We start from the raw sequence: 14,550 nt of genomic DNA, 5'->3' as shown, positions 1-14,550 counted from the left end.
GCATCCTCCCGTCCCCCTCCCCTCGCGCCCACCTGCCCCCGGCCGCACCCGCGCCCCCTGCCGTCCCGGGGCGCGCACGGCCGGCCATGGCGGGGAGGCGGGGGGAGGGTGGGCTGCAAAGGTCTGGCGGCGCGGGCTGATTTAGTGGCCGGGGCTGTAGTACAGGCTGTCCCCGGCAGCCGGCGGAGTCAGCGCGCCCACGTGACGGCCCCGGCTCTCCGGTGAGCTCCCCAAACAGACGCACACCCAGCCACACGCGCGCACACACACACGCACGCACCCCCGCGCGCACACGCCCGCCCGCCCGCTCTGCCTCTGCGCCCTCCATCCCGGCTGGCTCATTCTCTCGCCCTCTCGCTTCCCCTGCGGTCTCTCGCTCTGCGCGCACACACCACACACACGCACACGCACACACACACGCGCGCACACACGCAGCCGGCACAGGCGGCGGCGGCGGCTGCCCAAGTCAGGACGAACCTCTGTAGGTACCGTCTTGAGCAGGCGGCGGCGGCGGCGGCGGCGGCGACGGCGGCGGCGGCGGCGGCGGCAGCCCGAGCATCCCTCCTCACCCCGAGAGCGAGCACCGCCGAGAGTTTGCGTTCCCTCTGCCGTTCCCTTCCCCCTCCTTTTCTTTATTTGCGAGAGAATTTCTTCTTCGCTTATTGGTTTAATTTGATTTTGAAAATTTTTGGTTGCTTTTGTGTGTGTGCTTTTTTTTTTTTTTCCTTTCCTCATTTTATTTGCATCCAGAGCATGGCGGGCTGCGGGCTGTCGGAAGACACCTTCTTCTCTTCCTTCTTTTACAACTACGGCTCCTCCTGGGAAACCCCTTCCAACCAGGTAAGGGGTGGCTCGGGGCCCGGCGGCGTCGCGCCCTGTGCCCCCTGCCGCGCGCTCACTTGGCACTCGGCGGGGAGGCAGAGGTTTGGGAGGGGGTGGGGAGGCCGGGGGGCCAAGTGGGTCGCACTGTCTGGGTCAGTGCCAACCGGCGAGAAGAGGTGCCCCCCGTCCCCACCTCTAGCTCTCCAGTCTCCAGGGGCGGTCGCGTCCCTCCCGTGCTCAATCTGTCTCCCCCCCACCCACCACCTCCCAACCCAGCGGGAACCCGAGAAAGAGGCAGGAGCCGGCACGTTACCCCGAACAACTCCTGGCAAAACCGGCGAACTCGAGCGCAACCTTCCCCAAGTCGCCGCGGGCGCCGCGCCCCTGTGCGCCCGGCGCCTGCCCGCCCTCCAGTTGCGCCGAGGGGCTGCGGAGCTGTGAGTCCCCCGCGACGTGCTGTTCCCCTTCCACTACCCCCCCGCCCCCGGGCCCGGAGCCACCTCTTTCCCTAAAATGGCTGCAATCTCAAGTGGAGGCGTCCCCTGACCCCGCGGAGGCGGGGTGCGGGGGGGCAGAGTGGATGCTCCGGCGCCCGTGACCCGGCGCTTCCCCTGGCGCTCACAAGCACCCCACAAACACACACACTTAACTTTGATGACTGTGCAATGCAGTCCGGCTGCATCGTGCCCTCGACGCTCCCCGCCGCCGGCCTGTAGGTGTGCATGTCCGTGTGACTCCGGGGTGGAGGGGCCGGGGAAGCTGGAGGTAGACGCCGGAAGGGGGGGCGTGGAAGGAGACGGGTGTTAGCCGGCCACGGGTAACCTGGAGACAGGAGTGTGCTCAGGGTCTAGGGGTGCAAAAGCTATTCTGGGAGCCAGAGGGAGAAAGAGAGAGAGAGGAAAAATGCCTTTTAATTAAATAACTGTTGTAGTCTGCTGCCCCCACCGCTTGTTTGGTGAAAGTCTACAGGCATCTGTCATCTCCAAACTACACAGGGAAGTGGAGCTGGAGTCGAGGGAGGGGAGGTGTGTGTGTGTGTGTGTGTGTGTGTGTGTGTGTGTGTGTGTGTGTGTGCGCGCGCGCGCGCGCGTGTGTGTACGTACACGCGCATGTCCAGGCTGGGGAAAGTTGGGGCCTGAGGAAAGGTGAAGGAGCAATGGGGAAAGGCAGCAACAACTCGGTGGGCGGTCGGGTCTCCGGGGCGCGGGGGATTCCCGGGCCACGCCGAGCGCGCGCCGCGGGGGGAGCCGGGCGGCGGGGGCTTGGGGGTGTCGAGGAAAAGAGCTCTGTTCGGCCCGGCTCACCCGGCCGCCGCGGCGTCTCTTTCCCCCAGCCTGCCCGCCAGCGTCGGCCGCTCGCGGGGCTGCCCGCCGCACTCGCCGGCTCTGGCGCGCTCCCTCCCGGGCCCGGGGCGCAGCGCGCTCCTGTGAGCTCCAGGCTGAAGAGCCAACCCCCCAAAGCAAAACAACCGAAAAATGCGCTCTGCCGCCCCCGCATCACCCCCAGTTTCTAAGAAACGGAAATCCCCAAACTAGTAGTTGCCGGGCGAAGCCCTGGCGTCTCGGTGAGGGCTCCCGGGAAAGCGCCGCGGCCATCCGGGTGAATAATACATAAGGGCGGCCGGGGAGCCTTGGAGAAGCTCCTGCCGCCGCGGCAAGCAGCAGCGGGAGGCGGCGGCGAGCTCGGGCCAGACCGCGGGGCCGCCGCCGCGGGTGGGGGCGTCTGGGCGGCCCCCGGGAAGCGCACCCGGCGCAGAGCTGCGGGCGGGGCGAGAGGGCAGCCCAGGCGCGTGAAGTGAGGGTTTGGGGCGAGGCAGCCGGGAAAGGGGAGGCCCCGCTGTGAGTAGAAACTTGAAGAACTGCCGGGGTGGTCGGGCTGGCGCTGGAGTTAGGGGACTCGGTGGGGTGTAGGGGGGGTGCCCTGGTTGCCCGTGGCCGGCGCAGGGGGCTTTCTTCAGGCCATCCTGCCCCGTCTTGCGGCCCCCGGTGCTCTGCATGCCTCCCCGCGCCGGCTCCGGGTAGCCGAGGGCCAACGATTCCTCCGGCTCGGCCAACTCTAGCTCTCCAGGAGCGGGCGTCCGCGCGCCTGTGTGCGTGTGAGTGTGTGTGTGTGTGTGTGTGTGTGTGTGAGAGAGAGAGAGAGAGAGTGAGGCAGAGAGAGAGAGAGTGTGTGTGTGTCTGTGTGTGTGCGCGCGCGCGCCTGTGATTGTCGATGAGTCAGAAACCAACCCCAGCTCGCCTTTAAGGACCAAGACGAGTAGGAAAGGCTTGACCCGCACCCCCAGAGCCAGCCTGGCGGGGATTCGGGACTCGGGATTCCTCGGCAGCGCCGCGCCCCCAGTCCGGGAGTCAGATGCGTTGGGATAAGTTTCCAGGCGCGTACCTCCGACCTGTATTTCGAGGCCGCGAAACTCGGGCCCTGCGTTTTCCTCCGAAAAGAGAGAGAAGGGGTAGAAAGAAGCTCGCAGTGATACAGCTTTACAGCGGTGGGAGCTTTGGCAACATCTTTAATGAGATAGGAAACAAGTCGTTGGAGAGCGTTTAAAAGCGAAGGGCCGCGGCCCGAATTTGCAAGACTGGCAATCACGTGCAAACTCCTTGGAAACAGAGAGGGAGGGGAGATGGGCAGGGTTGGAGTAAAGGAAGTCGAGAGCCAGAGAAGGTGGCGGGGCGGGGGGGAAGCATTTTAAAAAAGAGGAAAACTATCAGTTTCCTCGGGTAAAGTTAGTTTAACTTGATTTGGAAAAGCATTTTCCCAAAAAGCAAGATCTTTCTTCTAGAAAGGGAGACTCGTGTTGCTAAGAAAATCGGAAAGAATTTCTGATTAAGCAGCTGGCGCAGCTCTGTGGAGGATGATCAGCTTGCAGGCTGGTATTGGGTGGCGCGCTACTCTTAGTGCGGTGGAATTGTATGGTGGGGAAAGGGAGATTATTTGAAATACTGATCTCTCCTTCCAGTGGTGCGGCATGAACTTTACGATAAAGTACAGAAACAAATGAGCGATGTACATCATTAGACTAAGGTGCCCTCAAGTGCTACGGAAGCTTTAATCTTTGGTGGCGAACGCAGCCAGGCAGTGCGCCTTGCCAGGGTTTGCGGTCTCCAACACGGCTCACCATTTTCAGGGATTATGTGCATAAGGACCTAGGTTCCTAGTGCTCTGCAATTCACATTTTAAGCGGTTAAGGCTGCGCACAGGACTAAGAAACCTGCTCCCAACTGTTCCTTCGTTGAAAAAGGATAAAACAAAGGCAACACTAAATCTCATCTTGGACTCAGGCAGGGCTGCTATGGGAAGGCCTGGGCCAAATTTGAAAGAGTGAGACTTATTCATGATTTTTACCTGAATTGCTGCCAAAAAGCTTACAAATCCTCCATTCCCTAAAAATAGCAATGCTCTTCAAATATAATTTGTTTACTCTACCTCAATTAAAAATAAAACCATCTTCCTAGTGTTATAAAGTGCTTATGAAGGTAAGGGTTGACTGTACTAAAAAAAAAAAATCAAGCTTTTTATTTCTAGATCAATATGATGTGCTCTCAACATCTAATACCATGTAAAAGGAGCCTTTTTACAACATCAATAGCAGGCAGGCATGTCTCCCTAAGAACCTCTTTTCCTGGAATCACAAGGCATTTGATTTGCTTTCATTTTCACAAGAAACATGATTATGACACCTCTGGTTATAAACAAGCAAGTGCAAAAAATAATGAGGTTGGGGGTTCTTTGTATAGAAATCTAGAAATTTGGAAACAACTGGGGGCATTTATTCATTACCAAACCCCCAAAACCCAGCCACGAATCATCATCAACTGGAAGGTTTTTTAGTTTTTTTTTCTGTGACATTTTATCACCAAGGCTGGGGAGGGGGAATTGGGGTGATTTTTTTTGGAGAGAGCCCAATGTGTATCAGAGCCGAAACTGCATCTGTTACCATTTAAAAACTGGGAAATTCCATCTTCTATCCGAATAGACCATGTTGCAGATATTTTGTACCCACTTGCCAAAGTGCAAAACATACCATAGTGCGAGTGTGTGTGTGTGTGTGTGTGGGAAGCATCTGCTTTGGTGGAATTTATTTCTTCAATTAGAATGAAACCCCCAATTAAAGTGTGTATGTGAAATGTCTCTGATTTGGCTCCCTGCAGCAGAGAGCAGACCATTCTTTAATTTACAGTTTCACGCCTAGGGATGGCAGTAGTATAAGCTTCCAAAACCCAACATTATCTTTTTATGTTGTGCTTTTCAACCTGCGAGTCTCTCCTGTAGATGTTTGAGCTTTTCTGTCTCCATCACGACGCTGACTGTGGAGCGGTATTACTGCTTGCTGGTTTGGACCTGGGTCACCTTATTTAGTTGTCACTGTGGAAGCCCACATCGAAGCAGGCCAGGTCTGTATGATATTGAATCAATCAATTGAAAGTGAAAAATGGAGCCATTAACTGACTGCTTGGATGTCCATGAGGCCAGACCTCTGACTTTACTCACCTGATTGACCAGGTCTTTGGTTACTGGATGGCTTAACCTGAGTTTGTGAAAAAGAGATTACCACCAGGCTCCACTCTGCTCTTTCACTTTTCTTCCCTACAGCTCCCCGCCAACCCCTGCCACACCCTCACGTTTTCCAGACTAGAAATATAAAATGGCATCCTTATATGGACACACACTATCTTTCTAGAGTAGGCAGTGACCATCTTGAATTCAGCCCTGGACTTTTGTTAGCCAGTACCTGTAATTCTTTGTACTCACTCTATCTTTTCAAGCAGGATAGAAGTTTCAATGCGGAATCATTAATGGATGTAGGTAAGTTGTCGAAAGCTTCCGCTGATTGCCTTTTGGGAGGGGGGGGCTTGGCACCACTTCCATGAATATGGATAGCCAAAGCAGAAAGCAGCCCACTGAGGAACACTTCTTCTCCATCCAGTCCAAGTACTATAAAGAACTCAATATTTTTTTTCTTCTCTGGGTATTTCATAATTCTTAAAGTAGTAACAATGTTTGGATTCACAGAGATGAGCCAAGACTTGGGAATGTCCTGCATTTACAAGGTTGTTAGAAAAGCAATATCTTAAAGTTCAAGAAAACATAAACTGGATTTCTATATATTTTAAACATTTTTATTTTCTTGAAGATGTACAGATGAACTGCAAAATCGTTTTTAGGTGCATTTCTATATATTTACCTTAAATACTTTTTAGAAATCTACTTATAAATCTAGCTCACCTGACCCCAGTTTTTCCAACATTGGGTTTCTCCTAGGTAGCTAGAAAAGCAAAAGAGACTTGTAATATTGTGGGTTCCTTGTGGGCCTTCCAATAAGGCTAGCTTTCCTAAGGCACCAGCTTGGAAATATTGTTTGCTTTTCTTTGTAAAATTCTATTAACCTAAAACTTGGGAACAAAGCAGCAGTGATGAGAGCTACTATTAACTAATGCTGTTCCAAACACTTTACATGTATTTGACTCATTTAATCTCCAAGACAATATATGAATTAAGTACTTTTATTATTATTCCCATTTTACAAATGAAAGAATTAAGGCACAGAGAATTAAATATTTTGTCTAAGCTATCCGTGCTACGGAGGGGCAAAACTGGGATATCCCCCAGGCAAGTCTGGTTTCAGAGCCCAGAGTGCCAGCTAATTCTTACTCTCAACACTACTTCCTCTCCAGTGCAGTGTCAAAACATCACGTGGCCACATCTACATTTCCAGCAAGTTTGTGATGGTGTCCTTCATTTGCCAGTTTCATGAAATAGTGAAGATCTCCTTCGTTTGCCCATTTTTTTCCCCCTGGTTATTTATATAACCAGAGAAAATTCTCTTTGGTAAAAGAGGTGAAGTCTTCTGTTTTGGCAAAATCAACCATAACTACCTGATGTTCTTATTTTTTCTTGGTGATGGACTAAATGTTTGCGTTTACCATTTTTTTTTTTTTTTTTTTGGTTTGAATGAATGGTCGATCCAGTTTTAGAGATAGACAGGGTCTTTAGATTGCTAGCTCCCAACCTCAAATAATTCTGACTTAGGTGGAGGGCCCATTACAAATATACGTGAGTATCAGTAAAATACTCCTCTACAGAAGAAAAGTAATTTTTAAGATTCATGAATAGAATGATTTTATAAATAATCACTCAGATGCCTCAAAACCCTATCATATATGTGTATGTATGTGTATAAAATATATATATTTTCTGGCATAAACTTACTCTCCTTTTGTGAGCAAACCCACATCATGTTGGGTTTGCCCTGTATATAGTTATGTTTGCCATTTAGTCCCAAACTTACCTTTTTCAGCATGGCCGTGTTATAACAGGTGTATTTTGCATTGAATCACACATCTAACATTGATGGCCATCATGAGCTAATGCCTCGTAGTGGTTCATCCCTGATATTGTGATCTTCCAAAATATAGTCGTGGAAAGGGGAGGGAAAACATTAAATGTCAGTAGTTACAGCAAGACAGTCTCTAAGGAAGAGGGCAGAGTTTCTTGCTGTTTTCACATTCCTGTGCCCCTAGCGGAAATGTAAAAGTGCAGGGTTTGCATTGGAATGAGAATGGGGTCACCTACCCTTTGTAGTCATCATCAAGGAAGCAGAACTTCCTTCCAGAGAGACCATAGGAAATCAATGATCACACTTTGCCAGTGAAGAGGTAAATGTGGACAGCAGACGGCATTAAATAAAAGGGCAGCAGAAAAGTGATTTACTCTAGAAGGCAGTGTGACTTTTTGGTCCGTTCAAAGAATTCACATTTTTGATATAATAATTACATTTAAATATTTTCTTTGGGATTGTGTGTGTGTGTGTGTGTGTGTGTGTGTGCTTAAGGAAAGGAGAAATGCCATTGGGTGATGCTACTGTCTTTTCACTTGAGCATAGCTATTTAAGGAAAGCAGAGTGTCTGGAGTATGGTAACAGAGACCCCTCCCCTTACTTTTTTCCTTAATAAGAATTGACCTGATTTGTTACAGTTCCTGGATTTCTGTTTGTTTTTAAGTTTCGCATAGTCCCTGATGCAGAGGGGAAGCTTGCCATGGGGGAAGGAGGGTTGCGGAGGGATCCTCATACAGGAGAGGCTTGGGGGGGGGGGCGTGGGGGTGGGGGGGTGGGGCTGGTGATCGCTTATCTAAAGGGAAGCGTAGGTTTGGAAGCTTAATGAAATGTAGAAAAGCAGGTGTGCAGTTCTAATATGCGTTTCCTCTTTTGCGTGCACTTCTGATTGCTTGGTGAGCACATCTTGTAGATTTGAAATATAGAACTTCAGGTAATAGCTAAGGGGCAAAAGTGAAAGTTTGGCTTATATCTGGGAGAATACAAAATATCCATGTAATCTCTTGAGTGAAAGCGTATTAGAAAGTGTGTTAGTTGTATAACAACAAAACAAAACAGGAAGAAGCATCACAAAGAAAAAGAGAGAAAACTCTCACCAAGAGCCCCTACCACATTTTGCTCTAATTTATTATTTCCAGTAGCAGTTTAGTCCCTAATGTTAACAATGAGTGATTATGATTCTGTAGTTTCGTTTACAGCATGAATTAGCATTTTGTTTTCTGTTACGGCTTTTGAATGAGGAATTATAATGTATAATTTGCTGAAAATAGATGTTATCATCTCTTAGGATGAGAACAACCACATAAACTTGAACAAATGATAAAAATGGAATCAATTACATTTCAAATGGAAGTAGTTTACAAACCTCCAAATACAAAGTGGCAATAGTAGCTGGTTATTGTAACAAATAATTAGTTTTTTTTAAACAACATTTATTGAATTCCATTGACAATTTGGTAATTGTTCACAGTCGACTGTAGCCCTCCCTCTTCCAAAATGAAATGTGGCGTGGAATGACTGCGTTTTATAAACTGCAGGTTTCTTCATTATTTAGTGCTACAACCAGAATGTATATATATTTGCATATGCAACCCCTTCTTAGTAATAGAGGAACACATACAAGCAAATAAAACGATGTCATTAAGCCTCGTTGATGGCTTAAGATAAACACCCAAGGGCTGATGATTGACAGTGTTTTTCAGGTTTCAAAGAAAGAAAAGAAGCAACTAGTTTACGTGGGTGTATGTGTGCATGCACGTTGAAGGGGGACACATCTGAAATGATTTATCAAATAGACACGGTCCTATTTTAACTTCGGCAAGAATTACTTTCTCTTTCCACTGCCAGTGCTCCTTCTTCTACCTTTTCTGCTCTGTGTTGTCCTGGTCCGTGTGTAAGCTCCACGCCACCCAGGAAGCTCCTTGCGGGAAGGCACTGCGCCTGCCTTGGCTCTGGATGCCTACCCTCGTGCCTACCCTGTAGTAGACAGACAGAACAGATGGGTTGGCTAAATGGCCGAGAGTTCAGAAAACAATTTTATACCATTATATGTGTCACCTTATTTATTGTTCTTTGTTCCATCTCAGGGATGATGAGGGCAAGTCTGCCATGTCATTTTTTTGGAAACGGGAATTTGACTCAGAGAATAAATGAATCCTGCCTTCATTTAAGCATCTCCAGGGAAGAGCATGATTGGTTTACCACTGGCTCACTAGACCTCTTAATTTTTAAAATGAAAAAATTATGAAGTGTATACTTCGGTTAATAAATTCAGAAAGGAGAAAGGAGTTAAAGTGGGAATCTGAGGGTTTTTTATTTTACTTTTAATTTTTTTTTTGGTAACTGCGACAAGCTGAGTGGATCATTCATTTTTTATTATTTCTAAGATTAATCTATTTCTTTAAAGTTAATATGCAAAGAAATATGTTCCACATCACTTTATTTTTAGATCCCACGATTCAAGTCTGAAACAAATCAGTGGTGCATTATAAACACACGAGAATGTATCTAATGACAGGAGTCAGGCTGAACAGATGCTAAAATAGATGCATCGTGTGAAGTCGAGGGAGCTGCAGGAGGGGATGGAAAAAAAAAATCTCTAGAAGTTGGAGGGCTTGTGAGGTGAACACTACGGAGACTTTTTACCCGCCAGATACGTGCTTGTGCAGCTCAGAGCAGAAGGGGCTCCATTTGCTCCTGCATGAAAGTGGGAATCATCATATCCATCTCCTCGAATGCTAGCAAAAATTCAGTGATGCGATTGACTAATGCAGAGTTGAGTCAGTGTTAGGTCTTATCAGTCAGTCCTCAAATATTTATAGAGTACAGACTGATTGGCAGCCTGGTGGAGTGCCTGGCACACAGTAGATTCTTAATACATTATATGGAGTCAGGTATAATAGAACCCATGTATTGAACACTACTATAACCTTGCAGAAACCTCATAAAGTGCTTGATATGGACTGACTCATTTTGTCATCAAAATAACCCTGTGAGGTGGGTACTCTTATTAGGATTACGTATGATCTCTTACCATTGAGGCAGCTGAGGCACAGAGATCACAAAGCTAGGAAGTGGTACAACCAGGAATTGTATCCGTTGTGTCTGGCTTCCGAGCCCCTGTTTTCACCACCATGCTGGGCTGCCTTTGGGTGGATGAACAAATGGATGACCGAGGTGAATCAAAGAGGGATAAAACACATTTCCTTAGGCATGGCTGTGGGTTACAGGCAGTGCACCACCTTTATGCCGAGAAGCTTAGACAATGGGTAGTGCTTTGAGAAAGGAGCAGAGAATAGTGGGGCGCCTGGGCGGCACAGTCACTTAAGCGTCTGGCTCTTGGCTTCCGCTCAGGTCATGATCTCAGGGTGCTGAGATCGAGCCCTGCATTGGAATTCCTCCTTGGGATTCTCTCTCCCTCTCCCCTCCCCAATCTCTCTCTCTAAAATAAATAAATTAATTAATTAAAAAGAAAAGAGTGGAGAATAGTGCTATGGTCATTAGGATGAGGGGGAGTTTACTTTTTACTTTTGACTGGAAGAATCACAGAAGGTTTAAGAAGGTAGTGGCATTTGATTTGGGCTCAGAAAAATGGAGAGAATTTGGGCAGAGGAGTAGAAGGATGGGAATGGGGCATTTCTGGCAGAAGGAAAACATAGGAGGAATTTGTCAAGGAGTAGCTGTGACGAGTTGATCATTTTTAAAAAATTGATTCGTTTTCATTCAAGATTTATTTTGTGCCTACAATGTGTTTGTCCCTGTCCTCAAGGAGCTTTAATTTGGTAGGAGAGACTTAGATCACATGACATATATGATGTGTGTATATATATATATATACACACAATATATATTTTAAAAGTCTTTTGTATCTGTATCCAAATATATACACGTATCATCAGTCTATCCCATCGCCTACTGTCTCTCTGTTCATCCATCCATCCATCCTTCCATCCATCCATCCATCCATCCATCCATCCATCCATCCATCCTCATCCCCTTTAAACTGTGTGAAGTGTCAGGAAAGAACAATAAAGAATGTATATAGAAAGAACAGGTGAGGGGCTGAGGTCTGTCCTGACTCACATGTCAACTTTGGAAATTTATAAGTAGGGACTTCTAAGGGTGAATTTCCCTCCAGCAGCAACCCCCTCCCTCTCTCTTACTCAGCAAAGGAAAGGAGCTGGCAGAGTTTGGATCCTGTGAGTAATCTAGACAGAAGACTTGCTTTCCACCCTGTTCTCCCTGTCACAAGCAAGCAAGGAAGCAAGATTTCAAACTCAGTTGGAAAGTTAAGATCTTTGCATCATTTAAAATCCTCTCTGTTGACAATGTCAAGAGAAGAGTTTAATGAGTTAAGTCAAACGTAAAATTTTAGTTTGGATCTTTTTGCACTTTTAATAGATTACTAAACTTTTTCTGGGTTAAAATTAGTCACCCAACCTAGGGAGTAAAATAACATCTGAAGTTGGGGACACACTCTGGGCCTTGCAGCTGTGCTAATGAAATCCTTTACTTCTTTCTTTGTGTGATGTCAAACTAAAAGGGTTACATAGCTTTGTGAAAAGAGCCAAAAAACTTGTAAAAGGGAATGGAATCATCTTTACAATGTTTATCAAAGGCTTGTTATTTTAGGAAGTAGGACTCCATTGCTAGTGGATTTTTTTTGATCCTGCTAGTAACAGTTGCGTTAGAAATAATTGCAAAATGATCTCCCCCAATTAACCTGGTCTTAAAGAACAGGTTGCTAAGGAACAATGGGCTGATTCCTTGTTTGCATGCGTTAAAATAAATACTGGTTCATTTTCCCAAAGTTTTGGCCATATCCATTCTTTTACTATACTGGGATAATCAAGTATGATGATGTTTTGGGGAGTGTTTGTCAACTGTAAAGTGCTGTCTTTATCATTATGGTGGAAAGGGAGACCATTTTTGTATTACAGTAGCACTGAAAACAGACCCAGAAATAAAGTAAATGTTAAATAAATATATACTTATATTTATTTATTTATTTATATATCTCACTTAAGTAGTTATTTTTAAAATGCTTGCTTACAACGATATTAAACATTTGCATTGTGGGGCCTCACTCCAGGACCAAGGACTAAATCTATATTAAATCTCTTGGCCTCCTCTGTAATGGATTCTGTCAAGTGACCTCTCAAAGCATCCCAAACAAGCACTGACTGAGGTCATTTCAGGCTAATGAGTCCTCCCCAAGCAATACTTAGTTGTTTAAATAAAGTAATTAGAGAATGTCCTGTAATATGGGAGCCTTTGGAAATACTCGAATATCCCTCTTTTCTGGAGAATTTCGGGAAAATGCCTCATATATTTGGGAATATACATAATTAAGTCTTCCTAAATAGTATGCACTGCTGGAATGCTAGTTGTTATTAGTTCTTTTATGCCTACATTGTATGTAAATAGCTACAATTTTTTTCTTAGTCGATTTATAAATGCCACAGTTTTTTTTTTTATAACATTATTTGCACCACCCACAACGTTAAAAACATTCGTTGGGCACGAAATAGGTGCTAACTAAAATCTTTATTGATCATTTGACTAGAGCAATAAACTTTGTCTCATTATGGGAATTTAAAGATATCAGCCCCTAATTCAAAAATGGCCAGACCACAGAGTGGGCAGGAATGTTCCTTTGAGTACCAACCAAAAAGGGTATTTGCAAATAAGGGAGTTTTTCTTTCAAAATTAGGACTGATACCTCTTTTGTGCTGCATTTTCAAGTATAGGGAACACTTTCCTCCTTTATATTTTACTACCTAACTAAAAAAATATATATGTAAACTTGGTTTTCTAGGGCACTGGTTTTGAGTATCATCTGCCAGAAAACTGGTGAAAGCATACCAATAATTTTTCTTATTATAGATATGATACATTTTTGTTTTGGAAATTTTTCTTAAGAAAGTAAAGAGGGGAAAATCAAATCCATACATAATGCAAATACCTAAAGATAATCACAGGTAATATTTTAACATATACACTTCTGTACTTTGTTTTTGGCCTTCGTATTTCATTTTTGAATTGGTATCATATATAAGTATTCTTGTAACCTCATGTTAGCTCATAAATCATGACCAACTGCCATGCCATATTTCATAAATGCCTTTGTATCTCTTTTAATGGCTCTGTAGTATTCCGTTGTGTGATTATAGGACCATTTATTTAACCATCTCCTAAATATTGGGTGTTTAGGTTGTCGCCAGTTATGACTGAACCTGGTACATATCTGTGATTATATCTTTAGGATAATACTGAGTAGTAGAACTGCCGGGTTAAAGGGCATAACCATTTTAAGACTTTTGTGTTAATTGTGTCTCAGAAAAGAAGCACCAACTTACACTCCCAGGAACTACTTGTCAGGGTCCCAGGTGGAGGCTATTATAAAATGAATCCTCATAGTACAGTATTTGCCCATTTGAATACTTCAAAATAAACCTTGTTTAATGACCGTTATCACTCAGGAGGTCATACTCACAACAATGATGACCTTCTTTTGTCTTCAGGTTTTGCAAGTTCTTTGGGCTGCTAGAACAAAATGTGGGTTAGGTGACCCAAGCAAATAGTTTATGTCAAGAGTTTAACTCTGGTTATCAGATGAGCGTTTTTCCTCCTTTTTCCAGGGGCCTATCTCTGCAAATACCTACTGCCTTCTGTTCTGTTGAGATCTACAGAGAGAAAAATCTTTCTTGTTCTGCTCACTGAATTACTTAAACTTCAAAACAAGGAATAAACCTGGACTCTGAGCAGTATGTCTTGTCATCCTAGAAATAATTCCAAGGGAAGAGGAATGTTGACTATATACTAATGGGTCATTATTGTTGGTCTGGTCTGGACCTAGACATTACAAATCTTAGAGGTATTCATGAAAATGAAAACTCTTATACAAGAGTCATAATGATTAAGTTCCACCAGGAAGGTCATTCTCATTTCTCTCTAGCTCTGCCCGCTTCCTTTCTCAGTTGACCTCCTTGCAACTTTTCCCGTAGTGCTTTAGGATCCTTGGTCCATCGGCCATATAGACGCCTTTTCCCCAAATCTTGCCTTTACTGAAATTTCATTCCTTTCTAAGAAAGTGCATTTTGGGGAGGGGGCAGCAGCTGTTCATTTGTCTACACCCCTTAGGCCCAGAGGAACTGGGGTCATTGTTGCTTCCAGAACATTACTTTGCCACTATCCCACGAAACTGTGTGATCCCTGTAGCCTCCAGTGAAATTTCCATAGACTATATCGGACCCTTCTTCCTGGCCATCTTAAAACCTTTCTCTCACTTCCCTGTGTCCCCTCAGGGCCCAGGACCTGGCTCATGTCTCCTCTCTACCCCAACTGCCACTACCCAATGATCTTCGGCATCTGTACGTGGAGAATGCTACCCAATG

The 14,550-nt window shown here is 45.7% G+C and overlaps 1 protein-coding gene across 3 annotated transcripts in view; it reads left to right on the top strand.

The window, feature by feature from the left end:
* Positions 1 to 378: 378 nt before the first annotated feature.
* The window catches only part of PPARGC1A (PPARG coactivator 1 alpha), a 638,991-nt gene continuing 624,819 nt past the window's right edge, over positions 379 to 14,550 (top strand). For 2 of the 3 annotated variants that reach the window (XM_027599469.1, XM_027599466.1), the window contains exon 1: positions 380 to 840. The gene's annotated coding sequence lies outside the window, so the exon portion shown is untranslated. Of the gene's footprint in view, positions 841 to 14,550 lie in introns of all 3 variants that reach the window. The other variant, XM_027599464.2, reaches the window with a different exon arrangement.

Source organism: Zalophus californianus, chromosome 2 (genome assembly GCF_009762305.2).
Source record: "Zalophus californianus isolate mZalCal1 chromosome 2, mZalCal1.pri.v2, whole genome shotgun sequence".
Taxonomy (NCBI): domain Eukaryota; kingdom Metazoa; phylum Chordata; class Mammalia; order Carnivora; family Otariidae; genus Zalophus; species Zalophus californianus.
Note: the sequence above shows the minus strand (reverse complement) of the source record. Positions and strands in the feature narration are given on the sequence as shown.